Genomic DNA, 17,797 nt, shown 5'->3' with positions numbered 1-17,797 from the left:
GTCTAAGTGTTTTTGGCAGAATGGCTGAAGTCCCCAGGGTTGTTTTGGCAGGACAGTAGCAAATATAGCTGTCTCCTAAGTCTTCAATGTTACCAGCTCCCCAAAAATGGTTATTAGGCAGATTTCAAAGGTGCTACTGACTTGTCTTGACCTTGTTTACTTGCAGGCAAGAACGTGGGACTTAGGGAAAAGGGACCTTGGGGATCTCTTGTGTGTGGCAGGGATGAGAGGTCTCATAGGAAAGTCAGAAGGCACAAACTCAGCATGGGAGGGAAGACACGGATAGTTGAAAAGCTTTCTGTTGTAAGTTACAGAAAACCCAGTGCAACCTGCCATAGTAATTATAAAGTCAAAGGGCTTGTGGGTTCCAGGTTCATTTAGATTCAGGGGTTCAAACAGTGTTATTATTTTTCAGTTCACTTCTCTGCATTGGCTTTCTTTTCAGGCAAGGTCACTGACTGTTCAAGGTTCCTGGTCTGCACTCTGGCAGGTTCAATTCCTTCAGGGAAGGGGGACCAATCTATCTCTGAATAGTTACTACAGAAGTCCCACTGCACCTCTTTGACTTGATCAGGCCTCAAGCCCAATCCTGGTAAGTCACCCATGCTGGGGAGTTTGATCACTACTTGATTGTGCTCCATGTAAAACACATGGACCTCACTGGGAGAGGTAGAGGTCACCGGAAGGACGTGGAGGCACCACTGGCTGGAAAGATAAACAGAAGCACTCAGCACACAGGCCAACTCAGAGTCAGGACTACATGGCTCATTGTCTAGTATCAGCTCCCAGAGCTTCTGGGGTTCCCACCTGTGTCACTGTTGGGGCTTTGGTCTGACTTCTGGCTTTAGTTGGCCCCCGGCCATGAGCACTACCTTCCTCCACCCTGTTGGTAAGAAACTCACCCTCTTCTCCCTCTCTCAAAAATGATGTCCTCGCTAAGAGCAGGAGTGCTTCCTAAGATGGCATGGCACTTGTGGGGGACCAGCTCCCTGAGGGGGACACAGTGGATGGGACAGTGCTGCAGAGGGAAATGTCTACATGTGGCCCTGAGCCCTGGAGCCCTCTCAGGGCCCACCTCAGCCAGAACCTGTGTCTGGACTGGCCAGAACAGCGAGGAGCTTCTGTTGCTTCTGTTGCCCATAGACCGTGCTGGCTCGGCCTTGATAGCCACAGAGGCCAGTGGTGACTGAGGCCAGAAAGGCCAGCAGGAGCTGGGCCTTCTGATGGAGGCAGTGGAGGAGAGCAGGGCTAGGACAAAGTCTCAAGTATGACTGGGAGTGAATTCACTCTACTGCTCACCATCCTGGTGAGTGGGAACTTGGTGTTAGATTTAATTTGATTGAGAAAAATACAGCGAGCTAAGAAACACTCCCTTATGATCACTCCCTTGCCAATAATGCTGCCAAAGCTACAACTGAAAATCAAAGAACATTTTTAATGAAAAAGGCCCTTTACATCCCTTTTCCTGCAAATCTACTGCTGTAATTTTGAGACCGTTAGTGACATTTAAGTCCTCCTAGATATTCCTGTGCTAGAGGGAAGCTGTTTTTGCAACACAATCTCAAACAGTAAAATCTCTTTACATTTCACCTGTGACCTTTCCTTCCATATAATGTCAACAGTATTTAAAACAAATGTTTGAAGTTTCAGAGACACGTTTGGCGCTTAGGTAACCCACATCTCACCATTATTCACGTTTATTATTCAGAAAGTGCTTTGGAGTACCTTTCTTATAAGTTTACTTTGCATACGCATGTCTCTTTTGTATTTCATGCTGAGCGTGGAACACACTTTTTGTCAAAGAAAAAAGTCCTTTTTATATTACGATAATATTAAGAGGAATTTCTTAAATTAAACATTCCGAAACTGCTTTTCCTTGATGATGCTTGGATTGAGCAGCAACATTTGAAAACAAGTTAGTGGGCAACAAAGCTAGGTTTCAGGTTGCAGGGATGAATGAGTAATAGATGCCCCTTGGCAATCTTGTTTGGAACCTATATCTAAGAATACTCAAGTGCTTACTAGTAGCACTAGAACTTTGTGCTATCTCATTTAATCCTCCCAGCATCCCTGCAAATTAGGGGTTAGCATTCCCATTGTACAGATGAGGAAAGCGAGACTCAGAGAGATGCCTGACTTGTCCAGTGACTTTGTGCTGTGGTGGCAGGGTAGCTTCCTGCTCTTCAGCTCTGTCTGAATGTAAAGCCAAGACTGTCTCCCCTACAGGTGACAGCAGATACTCTGAGAGACAGGGAGTGTCCTGCTCAGAGAAGATCACCTGACTCAGGTTGGAGGAGGGCACCACTCCCAAACATTTGCTTTTAATTTAGCATTAATACTTTTGATTAGGTATAAGTTTAATAATGATTTGTAGTCACTGTTAATTTTTTAAAAATTGTATTTAAGTAACATTGACTTGTGATATTTTATATATATATTACATAAATATATTTTATATTTATATAAATATGAATTTTTTATATAATAAATGTATGTGTGTGTGTGTGTATGTATGTATGCAAGTGCATGCACACCTGAAACCTAGATATACATGTACCTGCTTTTAAAAGCCCTCCCATCCCAGATGCTCTCCGTGTGCGGATGAGATTGGTGAAGAAGAAACACTGCTCTGGGAGTGGCAAATTCAAATCCATGGGCAGTGTTTGGCTAAAGTAAGGAGGTTTAGTCTGAAACAGTTCCGTTTTCCCCACATGGAGTTGGGTGTAGTCCTGCTGCCCAGGCAGGGAGAAGAAACAAAGATGTCTAGTTTGAAGAGGGAATGCATTGGGTTTGGGCCCAAGAAACAGGCAAGATGTGTTTTCTACCAGTGGGAAGCTGATAGATACTGTTGATCTTATTGTGTAAATCCATCCTCCTTTCTTCTCTGTAAACACACTGTTTGGGGGAGCCAGCCACCCCACAGCCACTGTGAGTACATGAGCTGCTGTAGACATAAACATGTGAGCCAGGCCTGTCCAGCCAGGCTCAGTCAGGCAGGTGGGGGGTTTTACACTCTTTCCTTTTTCCCATTGGACTTCGATTTGAGAGCACCTAGAGCTTTGGGGAGCCATTTTGGTTTCACAAGGGAAGAGCCTGTCAGAGAACAGAGCCAACAGGGATCAGACAAAGCTGAGCAATAGAGGGAGACCAAGACCTGTGTTGTTTTGAGTCTTGGGTGCAGCTAATGCTGAGCTTGTAGACTTTGAAGTTATGGGAGATAATGAATTCCCCTTTTTGCTTAATATGGTTGGGATTGCATTTTCTGTTACTCCATCTCAAGAGAGAGTTCTAACTGACCTAGGATATCAGACATCAGATTGACATACATCTAAATAAAGGAAATATGCATTTCTAGTAGTAATTCATCTAGTCATTCATTCCATAAATATTTATTGAGCTTTGCTATGTGCCATTCACTCCCTACGTGCTGTGGGAGAGGCAGAAGCAGCCCTCAAGGGACAGATGGCCTGATGGAAAGAGGAGCTGAAGCAGAAGACAAAGGTGAAACAAGGTGGGAAGGGAAGATGCCCCAAAAGATATAGATCATATGCTAGAGGATTCAGGGGGGAAAGCTTCTTTTCTAATCACAGGACCTCATCTTCCTGTCCTCCAAATCCCACATGCTCAAATCAGTGCCTGGACCAGGATGAGTGCCCAGTAAATCCCTGAGGGATGAATAGCTATGCGGAGGGTAGAATGCTGAGAAATAGGACAGCTGAACCCCAGAGCCAGGCCTCTAGGCAGAGAGGTGCGCTCTTTCATTATTCCCATTAGACTTCAATTTGTGAGAGCTTAGAGCTTTGGGGAGCCATTTTGGATCCCAGACTGATATCCATAATTTAAAATGTATGGGCTGATACAAGAGGGATGCTTTACTGTTTTGCGAATACAGTGAGGTTTCATTTAATGTTCTTGATAGGTTTTTGGAAACTGACTTTAAACAAAATGAGTATAATGAAACCAATTTGACTATAGGTTAATTGACATAAACAAGAATGATGTTCCTATGCCATATTTCTGGTCACAAATACATCAGCAAACTTCTAAGGGAAGACCCCAAATACTTTTACTATTGAGTACTACTCTACTATGAGTAATATTATTATAATAATAATTTATATCAATCCACTCAGTCACTTTCCAGTCTACTTATTCCATTTCAGGGTGATAGGTGGCCAGAACACTTCTCTCTGCCGCTCAGGGTACAAGGCAGGCACCCACCTTGGACAGGACATCTCTCATTGCAGGGCGCAGCACCCACCCACACCCACACACACCCACACACACCCACACACACTCACTCACCAACTGGGGTAATTGAGACACACCAGTAACCTCATGTGCACATCTCAGGGGCACGGGAGGAAACTGGGGTGCTCAAGAAAAACCCATGTGGAGGTGAGGATGATGTATAAACTCTACAGTCAGTGGCCCTGGTGGGGAATAATTTCTTTTCCCTCATCAGCTTTATAATGAAACAATTTGGAGTGCTGGGGAGGAGCCAGCTCTGTGCAAAGTGGCTGGTAGCGGTATCTCTCTCCTTTAGGTCACATGGAGCCTCTGAGGGCTGGACTACATTCTTGGGCCTCTTGATAAAGTCTTTTTTCAAGAAATAAAAATATTTTGTTGATCTTTTCCTGATCATAATTTTTCGTGCTTACAGTTTTCGTGGAATAGATAAAAGGATAAAGAAGAAACACTCACAATACTGCCACTGAGACACATGCACATAGCATCATACAACTTAATCCACTTTAACATTTTCCCTTTCTGCCTTGTCAACAAACAGAGCTGTACATTATTGTTTTAATGGCTGCTGAATATTCCATTATAAGGATGAACTAAAATTAATTGAACCTATTTTCTGTTGCTGGACATTTGGGCTCACTTCATTTTCTCATCCCTATGAAAAGACTGTGGTGAGTGAGCATCCATATAGTTAAAATATTGCACATTTTAAGCCATCTAAGGGTGAAAACCTTGGCTGTGGATTGCTAGGTCAAATGAAAGGGACATTTTTAATGCTCTGTGACCCACATCGCTAGCTTGACTTCTGGCATTATTCTCCAAAGGGTCCAGTCCGCTATCCTCGCCAATACTGGATGCTGTCAGTTTTCTTTTCTGCCCACCTGAAGGGCAGAGAGGTATGAGTAGCCTTGCCAACAGTGTTGGGCATGAGACCGTGTTGGGTCCTCCTTTCCCCCAGTAGAGCTCTTTGACAAGGAAGCCTTTCTCCTGGACATGGCTCTGAGCAGTACAGCAGGCGCCTCCTTCAGAGAGATACCAGAGACTTCATTTCCAGTTTAAAGTTCCAGGTTAATTACCTCCTTGTCATGCCAGTAACAGAGCAAGCGGTGTTCCTCTGAGTGGAAGGGTTCCTGGTTCCTGACAGAGCTTGGAAACAGCCTGAGGTAAAGCTGCCTGTTGAGAGCTGGGAGCCCCAGTCCCTCAAGAGGCAGGAAGATCTTTCAACAGTTCCTTAAACATGTCCCTCCTGACTTAAAGAGGTGCAGGAAGTCAGCAATCGAGGCTGGGTTTCATTTGGAAAGAAGCTTTCTTTACTCTTGCCACAGTGACTATTTTTGTCTCTTCTTAATTGATGGCACGCCTTCCATGGAGCCATCTCCAGGGGTGCAAGGTGATAACTGAACCCCTGGGCTTGTTCCTCATGCTGGGTCTTTTCTTGGTCATCATCTGGCACCCCTTGAGATGGCTCCGTGGAAGGCGTGCCATCAATTAAGAAGAGGTCTCCTTGCTTACAGTGCAGAATTAAATTTTCATGGAAAGAAAAAGGGAAAAATAGTAATTATGGCACATCCACATCCAGCATTCAGTTGGAATCCCCTCCCACTTCTGCCCTGTGCTTTAATTATCTTCCTTTGGCTCCAGGTTTTCTATAGGCCTCACACACAGAGCCTCAATGGTGGCACTTGGGAGATAAAAGGGAGGTGGCATAGTTTATGCTTGAGGTGAAGGGGCCTGAGCAGGAACTCAGAGCAAGAAGGGGCAGGAACCTGTGTCTTTGCTCTTGGGAAACCTTAGGACCTGTCACCAACAATGGAATAACAATGGAAGTTGTCTCAGTTGGGTAGTAAAGCAAAGGGTGACTGTCTCAGAAGACAGAGGAACGCAAATAAATACATTCAAATAAACCTTCAAGAAGTCTTGCTTATTAAGTAGGTTTCTAGGAAGAGCTCCTGAAATCCAAAGTACTTGAAAACAAAACAAAATGTAGCATACGCATGAGTGTCTGGAGAGTACATAGTGTCAGTTTTGTGGAAAAACCAAGGCTATCAGCTATTCCTGCCCCAATAGTGAGACAAGATTTGGCGCCTCAAAACCACATGTCTATCAGCCTTTAACATGGTTTCCAAAGTGCCTTTTCGGTACAAAGAGACTAGTTTGGCACTTGGGGCACATGTTTTCTGTGTGCAACCAGAAGCCTTGGCACCATCATCAGTGAAGAGGAGCTTAATGATGAATTAGAATACTCCCTTGGGTATAAATTTCCTGCCTCTTAAAGCACAAACGAGAAAGTTGTCCTCATATTCAAAGTTGGCTGTATAAATAAATACCCACCTACCTTGCCCACATTTGGCAACCCTGGAATGAGTGGATATTTGTTAAAGAGGCGGGAATGTCCTGAATTTTTCCCCTTTACTAATCTAGCTGGATGGTTCCCCTTTCTGTTTGGCACTGCAAGAAATTCTTAAGTATCCGAAGTGGCAAAATGGAAAGAAAGATGATTGAAGGTGGAAGTTTTCTACCTGACCTTCAAATCAGAGAGGGAAATGGGAGAAATGGGGGCAACATTTCGTTGGAAGGGGAAGGACCTAGAGAGAAAGGAGGATTATTACACATGATAATCTGTGGCAAGAACATAGAAATAATTGATGTTTAGTGAACAACTTCTATATCCCAGCACTGGGCTCCAGAGTGTGTCAGGTGTGGCAAGTAGAAAAAGAGGGCTGGTCATTGTTCTCTGGAGCTTGCCTCTCTGACCTGTGTTATTGGGGCAGGTTCCTGTGGCAAAGGCCATTTCACTGATAGACTGGGGCCTCTCCAACCTTACCTGGCACCACTCTTCTTCCTAGCTTTGTCCTCTAGGTCTTCTGGAATACTCTCAGTTTTTCCATCTCACCAGGCTCTTCTCCTTCCATCTCATCTTCATGGCCCAGAGTACTCCTTTGCAACTCAGCTGAGACTCTTCCTTCCTTGAGGAACCTCCCCTGATGCCAGGTTGGGTTCAACCTTCCTGCCATATGTCCCCATATTTTCCTGTGTGGGCTAATAAATTAGTACAGTTTAACTACTGTTGATCTCTGCCTGTCTTCTCCAATACTCTGTGCATCCAGAAAGGCTGGGACTGAGTCCATTTTGTTCTCCAGGGCCTGGCACTGGGCCTGGGATATGATAGATACTTGTTAACACCAGGGAGTAAAAGGTTTATTCTTCATAGTCTAGAATTTATGGGTCTTAATTTAATTTTTTGCACCTTAGATTGTCAGTCCTTTTTTATCTGCTTCTATGACAGCTATGTATTTCTTTATGAGTACATTTAATTTCTATTCACATCATGAAGGCAAAACAAAACAAAAAATGCAGCTAAAGAAATAAGCAAATTTTCTTCTGACATAATAGGCAAATCTGAAGAGAATGGAAAATTTTCTTCATGGGGAAAAACTGGAGAAGTGGTAAAGATGTTGGTCTCAATCAGACTTGGACAGATATTTCATTTTTAACTCTGTAGTATGAATCTATGATTATGGGTTTTCTTATTCTTCACATTGAAAAATGGAAATACACATTGTCATTGTGACTTTAGAATACAATGCTTTATGAGGACTTTAAGCCCAAGGACATTGATAAAGAGATAAGCTGCACAGGAAAATGTAAGCAAGAAAATATGCTTTCATGATGTTAAACTTTCTGTTGTGCCAGTATGAGTTGGCACAGATGCATTTCTATGTAAGGTGCACAGAGTTCGGTGCCAGACTGGCAGGAAACTGGCTTGTGCTGTAGCCTTTACCAGAGTTTACCAGGAGATGAAATCCAGTCTTCATTAACATGACCTTGCAAACCACATCTCCTTACAAAGGGTGAATGGTTAACACAGTCACTGCTGTTTATAGCTGATTGAATTGTGTGGTGCTGAACTTAATGGTAACCTGGTAACGCAGTGAAATTTGTGAGGGAGGGTCATGAAAAGAGGTGTAAGAGTGTTTGAAATCCGCACATCTGGATCTCAGACCTAACTCTACCGACTTCCAAGGAGAGAATGTCCGGCAACTTCACTTTTCTTTCTGCAAAATGGGTTTAATTAATGAGAGTTCCTGCACAGGATCACTGTGCAGGTAGCCGGTGCTCATCCGGAGGACGCCAGTGTGTGCCCTGGCTCCCACAGCTCAGGGTTGTTGAGCAGTGCCCCAGGTTCCAGGCCTGGAGGTGGTTTTCAGTCAGACAGTGCACCAATCAGACAGTGTGGCCCCATAGCTGAGTCTCAATTTTAAAAGGGTTGGCAAAGCCAGAAAACTGTTTTCTTCCACTTTCCAGATTTGATTTATTAGAAGCAGGACCCTGTGGGGATTCCAGGGGCCATTAGGAAGTTCAAATACTGTCTTGGGTACAATGCAGAGACTTCTGCCAGTCAGTTTTTCCTGTAACTAAATGCACTTAAGAAATCATTGGAGGCGGGAATGAAGGAGACTACAATGACAAAAACACTGAAAAGAAGGTGGGCAAAAGCTGTGAGCTGGGCAAACCAGTTCTTCAGAAAAAAAGGAAAAAAAAAATGTGGATCCCTGACACTGCCTGGTAGCTCAGAGAGCAGGTGTCCCCCAACCTGCACACCTGAGGCAGCCGGAATTCATTGGAGGTGCTGGGTACTTAAAGGCCGGAAGCTGATGAATGGCCCTACATAGCCTCCAGCCATCCTGTCCCTGCAGTGGGCCCTAGAGGCTGGTGCGTGTCAGGCTCCTCTCACCCTTCATGCCTCATAATTTTGATGCTAATTGACCTTCTATTTTCTTTACTTTTCTTCTTAATGGCACTCCTTTCCAGCACTGTCAGAGATCCTGGGAGGAGCAGCCAGCCTCAACTCACCGCCACCCCTAGACCTCCTGACTCCAGTAACTTCTGCAATCTTCTGAGATTTGGCTTCTGAAAAACCACATGCCATCCAGTGACAGGGCACAACTTTCCAGCTCCTGTAGAAGCTGCCACTGTCTGGGCTGTCAAGGCTGCAGACCGGACAAGCAGAGTGCCCCTTGATGGCAGCAGTGAGCCTCCTTGGGAGCACCCCCCACCAACTGCAGAGTGTGTGTGTGTGTGTGTGTGTGTGTGTGTGTGTGTGTGTGTGTGTGTGTGTGTGTGTGTAGTAGTAGTAGTAGTAGTAGTAGTAGTAGTAGTAGTAGTAGATTTGGTAGCCATCCCTGCTTTTTACTAAATGATGGTCCAGGACTGTCAACATCCTGTAAAATGCAAAGTTAGGACTACAAAGCCACTGCTGAGGCCTTGACAGATTGAGCACATTTCTCCTGAGCACCTGCTCTAAACCAGGTTCTGACCAGTTCTAAGTGGCTGAACTCTTGCTTTGTTTCTGGCCTTGGAACTGTGACTTAGGCCTGTTCTCACCAAGCCCCTCCTGGGGTGGGTGGGGGAGGTATGTCATCCCCTGATGTCAGAGTAAAGAGGCCCAGGGTCATGGACATGGCTACCTCATATGGACACATATAATAAATTATTAGCATAATAAATAAACAATTTGTTATGTATTATGTCACTTTTAGTCTCATAACCACTTTATGAAATGGGCATTATTAACATTATTAAACATTACGCATGAGAAAACTAAAGCTCAGAGAGGTTAAGTGGCTTGCCCAAGGCCACAGAGCTAGAGCAGAAAGAATCACAATCAGACTCCATGATCCCAAATTTTTAACCAAGTGCTCTTTTCATTAAATGCTGTATTCGCTAAGAAAATGGGGCACTCGTTGGGACACAACGCGTTTATTAACATATAACTTGAAGGCCTGCCACTCTGCCTGATATTTAGGGGCAGTCAGTAAATATTTGAGTATATATTTATTGAGGTTTTATGTGCTTGGCACTATTCTAAGTGCTGATGCACAGAACGGACTCAGAACTTGTTCTGATAGAACTTAGAATTTATAGAAAGTGGTATTAATTATTATACAATTGTTACAATTAACAAAAACATACATTTTTACTATATAGTATATAATCTAATTAGATAATGTTAGTGTATAATTCTAAGCTTAAATTTTTCCCATTCATTAAATATTTACTGAATGCCTACTAGATGCTAGGCAGAACTGTAGCCCTACCGTTAACACTTTCTATAGGGGAGTAATTTAGTCTCTTTGTCAATGCTTTCTCTTCAATATTTTCTGAATTACGGACTAGTAGTTTATGTTTGTTAGGCTTGGACTTCTTGGGGAAACTTTGTATTCACCCGCTTCTTGTGTAGAATTTATACATTTTTCATGTTTGAAAGTGAAATAAATTATTCTATGAAATGGGAGTATACATTTGCATAAGAACAATTATATTTGTGTTGAAGATGAATAAACCCATAATTCCACCATGTTCATTTGGTTGGGATGGACGGTGAGACAGATGGTGGCATACAGACTTTCTAGGGCCCCTCAGTCAGTTGGCTATAGCAGAGCTTGGGTGGTTTCACCATCAAGGATTTCCTGGCTGGGGCAGGGGTAGGTGGAAGGGATAGAAATGGTAGATAGGGGTGTGTGAGTCCTAGGATAGGCACCTCTCTTAGGACTTGGGTTCCGGCTTTAAAAGACAGGACAGTGAAGGACAGTTTGTTCATCTGAAATAGAGGTGGTCAAAGGGATCCATTCACAGGCTAAGAGCACTCACTTGTGAATGAAGCTGCTACCTTCTCCCCAACACCCTGTTGCTAGCCAACTTGACAGAACCAGCTTTCTAGGGGTTAGCAAAGCCAGCCAGGAGCAGCAGGCCCTACACACAGTAAGAGCTCCGTGGATATTTGTTAGTTATCGCTATTTTAAAAACTCTTTAGCTTTAGAAAATATAAAAGTAAACTTGGGCATGATACTTTTGAGACTCAGGGTCTGGTTCTTCATAATATCTACCTGATCATTGCAGGAAGATACAGTAAAGAGCTTATCTCTGTACTGCACTTGGCATAATTAAGTGACTGGTTGCCCCTGAGTCAAATTCTCTCTCAGGTTTTCCTTTTAGTGTTGGCCTTCTTTTCCTAATTGTGGATGATGATTGCATGGGGATTGTGTAGGATGAACTGAGCTCCTAGCCTGCTTTACTCCAGCAAAGACTGCAGCAGGTTTTGCAGAATTCTCTCCATGAGCTGCTAGGAGGTCAGCCTTCAGTTGCTTGGTCTTTTATTATAAGAACTGTTGCTGACTGCCAGGCCAGATATGGATCTTGAGAATTGATGGCGTTGTTCTCCATCCCTAGTTGGGCCAGCTTAGTTCAGCTGCTCAGACTAGCTCCCACCATGCCTTGCCTCAGTATATTTGTGTCCCCACTCAGGCTCACAGGATACAGGGCTAAGCCTGGAGCACAGAGCAGACTGCTTTGTCTCCTGGGAAAAGAGCTATGTGGGTAAGGAATAGAGGAGCTCTCAGTGAAAACATAAATCTTGCTGTGGATGTAACTTGGGTATAACTTTTAAGTCTATAAACATATATATAGACTTCTATTTGTATTCTTGATCCTTACCCATAAATTTAGGGGCAGACTTGTCTATCACTACCCTTTTAACCACTTGCCCCTCAGTAAAATCTACTAGATCTGTTGGACTGGCAGGGATATGGTGGCAGCTATAAGCTTAAGGTGATAGAGACAAAGGTGGCACTTCCATTGGGTATCTATCATATCCCTGCCATGGCCTCCCTTCCTACCAGCTCCTGGACTTATCAGACATGTCAACTGCCTAGACAGTTGACTGGACTAGCGTTTACTTTACCATAGACACTACCATGTCATCTAAAATAATCCTGAGATAAAGCCCATGCATCACTACCAGATGCTCACAGGGTATATGCTCTGTCATAGATGTTTTTATTGCTTAGTGTATTTAAGCTATTTTTTTCCTGTGTATAACAAGTCACCCCCCCAAATGAGTGGCTTAGCAAAATCACATTTATTATATTAGTCTTTCTGTATTCAGAATCTGAGCACATCTCAGATCTTACAGGCTCCCATCCAGGTAGTCACCAGGACTACGATCATATCAAGACTTGGCTTCAGAAGGATCCATTTTCCAACTATACTCACATGGTGGTTGAGAGGATTCAGTGGCCCACCTGCTACTAAAGGGGGTCTTGTTTTCTCACTGGCTATTGACTAGAAGACACCCTGAGTTCCTTGCATGTGGTCTTCTACTTAGGGCAGCTGAAAACAGCTTTCTTTACCAGAGCAAGCAAGAAAGTAGACAAGGAAATTGGAATCTCTTGAAGGACTTGTAGTCTTGGAAGTGACGCCTCTGCATTGTGCCACATTCTGTGCCCTAGAAACAAGTTGCTAGGTCCAGTCCCCATCCAAGAGAAGGGGCTCATATGAGACTGAATTCAGGAGGCAGCGGTCATTGGAAGCAGTATGAAAAAGCCCCCCAGGATAGTCTATTCACTCTCCCTTTCAAACTAGAACTTTCTTGGCACCAGGCACTGGACTTCCTCAACCTGTAACCCTAAGCTAGATATCTCAGTTACTCGAACAAGCTTTCCAGTTAAAGGGGGTATTATGAAGTATTAGAAATTCATATTAGTGTTATTGCTACTTTTTATAAATTCCCACTCTTTGAAGGAAATCACACTAATTAATTTTCATTTTTATTTATATAGAAAATCTTCCTGATTGAAAACAAAAATGTTTCTGTGATTCACTCTGTGAAGCCATGACATTTACTGAAGGAATAAAAAACACAACTAGGTACCTGACAACTGAATAAGGAGAGATATCTGTTTAAATAAATAAGGTGATGTAGGTTGATTCACCTAACCAAATTACAGTTATTTCATTAACTCTCCAATCGAATTCCGAATCCTCATTTCATTTGCGGAGGTAAATTTGTTTAACGTGAAGCCTTGACATCCTTTAAAATAATTATGCTTCTAAATGAAAGTTTAATTTTTAATCATTTGCTTTGCTAAAATAGAAGCAAATGAGAGGATAATATGACAATTTAAAGGATTTGCAGTAGATCCCCTAGAGCTGGGAGAGACATGAATTTTTCCTCATGCTGCTGACTAGCAAAGGAATTTTAAATGTGGCCTTAGGACAACCTCCTCACTGTGTTTGCTTCTTTGATGGAAATCAAACCGGAGGGAATTAGAAGCCAACAGAGGTGAGGCAGCTCAGTGCTCCCCTATCAGTCAGCGACCTTAGCGGGGACATGATCTTTTCTCCATGACGTTGTCTCCTGTAGGGACTTTTGAACTCGACTCAGGGCCCTGCAGTACAAGTCCCATAATGAGAAATGGCCAATGCCCAGCGAAACAGAATGAAGCAAGTTTCACCTTAGAGTGGAAGAGGCAGGCAGATGATATTGTGTGCTTACAAATAAAGAAATCTGTACAGAGGAGGGGTAGGGCAACTTGTTCAACTTTGGGTAAAGGGCAGGTCTTCTGTTCGTTTGCATTTTAAATAACTTTGCAGCCATTAACTGTGTCACCTGCCCAAGAAAGGTTAGCAATACAAATTCAGGTAAGAGATGCTTTCAACCAGAATTACCAAACAATAAGTGAAAAACAAAGTCTCACTTTACTTAAACTCTTGAGATGACAAGTCTGATTAAGGAGGCTTTACTCCCTCATTGTTGTAACATGGTTTTACAAATAACCAAATTTTTCTTTCTCTCTCCAGGAATTGTAAATTGTATTGATTCTCTTTACATTCTTATTTCCCTCATTGCTTCAGATGGCAGAAGATATAATTTTCAATACTACATGTGTTAATTTCCTTGAGATATAATGAAATAGGAATAGAAGGGAATTTTGTGATTTTGTTTTGTTGGGCTGCCATGAGGCATTAAATTCAAAGTGAGGGCACATTTTGTAGAGGCTTTGACCTGTAATCTATATTTTGTTTGTTTGATGAACTCTTACCCTTTTAAAATCAGTGGGAGTGCAGTGACATTCACAGGAATCAGGGTGTTTAGGGCTTCATGTATTATTTTAAAAGTTTACTATAATTTTTATTTATTGTACAAACAAATTTACATCCCTGTTAACATAAATCAAAATGAAATGAAATTCATTCTCAATTCTACTGAAATTTATTTTGTTTTTCAAGTTCCCTTCTAAATCTCAGTTATGCACAGAAGTGATTTTTACATAGTCCTAATTGCAGGATAAAGTTCTACATTCTACTTTTAAGCATAAGATGCCATGTAATTACTTTTTTGTACTTTTCAGTATTTCATTTTAACTCTTTACAATTGAAATGGTAATATTTGCACTGTATTTCTTTGAATAGAGATCATAATTTACCTAATCATTTTTCATTTTGAACATTTAGATGAAATGTTATAATAAATATTGCTACAGCATATATTTTTATTGCCTAATTTTTTTTTAAGATTTATTTATTTGTGCATACAGAACTGGGGTGCAGGCCAGAGGCTCAGGGGCGGTGAGAGGCTTCACCAGAGACAGAGTGGGGAGCAGAACAGGCAGACAGACGAAGTACACTGCTGAGGGGAGCAGCAGGCGGGTCGGGAGAGGTCTGCCATGCCATGTGGTCACCTCCGGGGCAGGCGGGAATTGAACTCATGAGGAAGTGGCTTTAGATTCTTAGTGCTGTGCTTTAACCCGCTGCGCCACCAGGGAGGGCCATTTTATTGCCTAATTTTTAAAAGTTCTTTTGTATTAATTCCTTGGTGAAGTCAAAGGATATGAATATCTTAATCCTTTTTGGCACATTGCACATGTGTATACTTAGTCAGTTTTACCGATTAGCAATAGAAGTTCTCACTAAAGTTTTTTTTTTCTTGGATGACTATACAGTGGGTGCATTTAGGAAGTCATTATGTCATTCTTTGTAAATAGTCAAATGGGTGTTATTTCCAAGTCTTTGCCCCTCTTCTTGGGGGAAAGAATGTGATGACACTTTCCTTAGACTTTAATTCAACTTTCTTAAACTAATAATTAGGAAGAAGCCCAAGGAAATATGTTTTAGACATCCAAGCATAATTGAATTCACATGTTCCCTCACTCTCTTCTGTCCATTTTTAGTTGGAGCATTAGAACTTGAGGAGATCACCATGGGAATAAGGGGGTTAGCCTATCACTAAGTTGTCTACCTGATAGCCTGTCATTCCTTGATATCTTTGTTTATGTCTTCATTTAACCTGAGAAGTCCTTTTTCTTATATTAATTTTCAGGGATGCTATAGATGGAATTTGAAAAATGGCTCCCAGTATTCTATTGATCTTGTCCTCAGAACCCTTGATCTGGTATCTGTCCCATGGTTTGGCACTGTTGATTTAAATAGGTGTATCTGGGTGGGCCTGCCTTAATCAATCACATAAGCCTTTTTAAAAGCTTTTTTTTTTTTTTTTTTTTTTAACAGTAGGAGGATGGAAAGTCACAGATTTGAAACATGGAGGGAATTTGACACATCATTGCTGGCCTGAGGATGGAGGAAGAACAAGCCAAGAAACATGGACATCGTGAGGAATTGAGAATAGTGCCTTGGTGACAAGTAGCAAGGAAATGAGGACCTCAGGCCCACAACTGCAAGGAAATGCATTTGATCAACAACCTGAATGAATGTGGAGGCACATTCTTCCCTAGAGCTTCCAGATAGGAAGTTAGCTGGCCAACCCCTTCATTGTGATCTTGTGGAAATATAAAGGGAGAATCCAGCTGAACCCTCCAGGACTTCTAACCTACAGAATTGTGGGATAAATGTAGGTGCTGTTTTAAGCTGCTAAATTGTGGTAATTTGTTATAGCATCAAAAAAAAAAAAAAGAAAAAAAAACTAACAGAAAGAAGGTTGTCAGACATGTAGAAAACACTTTTTTTTTTTTTAAGATTTATTTATTTATTCATACAGAACTGGGGTACAGGTCAGAGATGCGGAGGGTGAGAGGATTCACCAGAGACAGAGCGGGAAGCAGAACAGGCAGATCAATGAAGTACACTGCTGAGGGGAGCAGCGGGCGGGTCAGGAGAGGTCTGCCACGCCGTGTGGTCACCTCCGGGGCAGGCGGGGATCGAACTCATGCGGAAGTGGCTTTAGTTTCTCAGTGCAGTGCTTTAACCCGCTGCACCACCAGGGAGGGCCAGAAATTACTTTTAACCAACTTGCTGGCCTCAATAGATTCCATGTGTAAGAACTGCTGACTGAAGCCCCAGTGGCCTGAATGCTTTATCTGCTGGTGACTCAAATATATCCCTGTCCTCTGCTGTTGCTGCTGCTTGAGTCATCTGCTCCTAGATATGCTGACAACTAGTTGTACTGGTTATTAGAGTTACACATTCTTATGTTTTAAGTATTATGTCAACTGGAGATGCAAGAGAGTGAACATGAGGGAATCCCATCTTACTGTGAAGATCACGTTGAATGCTTTGATGACTGCATGCATGGGCATCTTTAAACAATGCTTGGAATTGGGTGAGTGAGACAACTAAAAGGCCAGGGAGGGTTTGTAAAGATCTAGCAGGTTTTTTCCTTTAGATTGCTCTGCAGGTATCTTACAATTCCTTTGTGGTAAGAATTTTGAAACCAGAAATTATAGACAGTGCTTCAGGAAGATGGTTCAAATAGGAGTCCATACAGAGAGTCACAAATACAACAGAAGCTAAAAAGAAAAAGAAATAGCACTTTCTTAGTATCCATTGGTAAGCAGTTTTCAAATCATATTCTGGCCTCTGTGGTCCAGATCATGTGTTTTAGCGTCTTATATAATCTTAAAGCAAAGACCATATCCAGGCTTGAGCAGAGCCTTTCCAGGCAAAATGAGAACAACTTAATGCCAAACAAAACAAACTTGGCACCAGGGGTTCAGGCACCACCCAGATGTTTCCCAGACCCTGGAAGATTCTATGTATCAGATATTCCCTTCATATTTTCCCCTCTGTTCTGCCTGTAGACTACCTGTGAGCTAAGCCCTCTGTGTATGTGGGGGAGCATTTGTGAAATGTTTCTTGGTTTGTGTCTCCTCCAAGCAGCCAAGGCTATGTCCTGGTTTTGTGAGTGTGATTGCTGAAAATGGAGTGGTCTATTAAAAAGTAATGGTCGCTGCTGTCTGATGGATCTGCTTCTTGCAACATTAGTGTCATGGTGATGGATTAGCAGAATCTCCAAAGTGGAAAAGTGTGTTTCCACAAATATTTTGTATAAACATAAATTCACTTGCCAACGTTGCTCATTTTCCTTTTATTTTTAAATTTATGACCCATGAATATGTGCGATGCATCTCTCAGTGCACATGTGGCCCTCACCTGAAGGCCCTGACAGTGACTCTGGGGGCCCAAGGAACACTGGGGTTGTGCTGTGCCCATGTTTACAGAGCCTCTTCTTGGCTTCTGAGCCACTTGCAGGAAGAGGGAAGAGAAGGAAACAAACACAAGTTTGGGTCGAGCAAGCTCACTGGGCCAAGACAGCCTTGAGAAGGGCTTATTTTCACTAGAATGGCATGTCTGTTTAATGATTTGAAACTACTCTCTCATGGGGGTTCAGGGTGGGTGGGAGAAATGAACACAAAGGACATAGATAATGTGGGCAGTGGCAAGTAGATGAACAATTTCTTACCTTCCTTTCAGTGTT

At 42.6% G+C, this 17,797-nt stretch overlaps 1 long non-coding RNA gene across 1 annotated transcript; it reads left to right on the top strand.

Annotated features, from left to right (window-relative positions):
* The first annotated feature begins 450 nt into the window (after positions 1 to 450).
* On the top strand, positions 451 to 15,996 carry LOC105854753. The gene is made up of 2 exons (XR_001146275.1): positions 451 to 592; positions 15,595 to 15,996. It is a non-coding gene; the product is annotated as an uncharacterized LOC105854753 (long non-coding RNA).
* Positions 15,997 to 17,797: the final 1,801 nt, after the last annotated feature.

Source organism: Condylura cristata, unplaced genomic scaffold (assembly GCF_000260355.1).
Source record: "Condylura cristata isolate star-nosed mole 26May11 unplaced genomic scaffold, ConCri1.0 scaffold00004, whole genome shotgun sequence".
NCBI lineage: Eukaryota > Metazoa > Chordata > Mammalia > Eulipotyphla > Talpidae > Condylura > Condylura cristata.
Note: the sequence above shows the minus strand (reverse complement) of the source record. Positions and strands in the feature narration are given on the sequence as shown.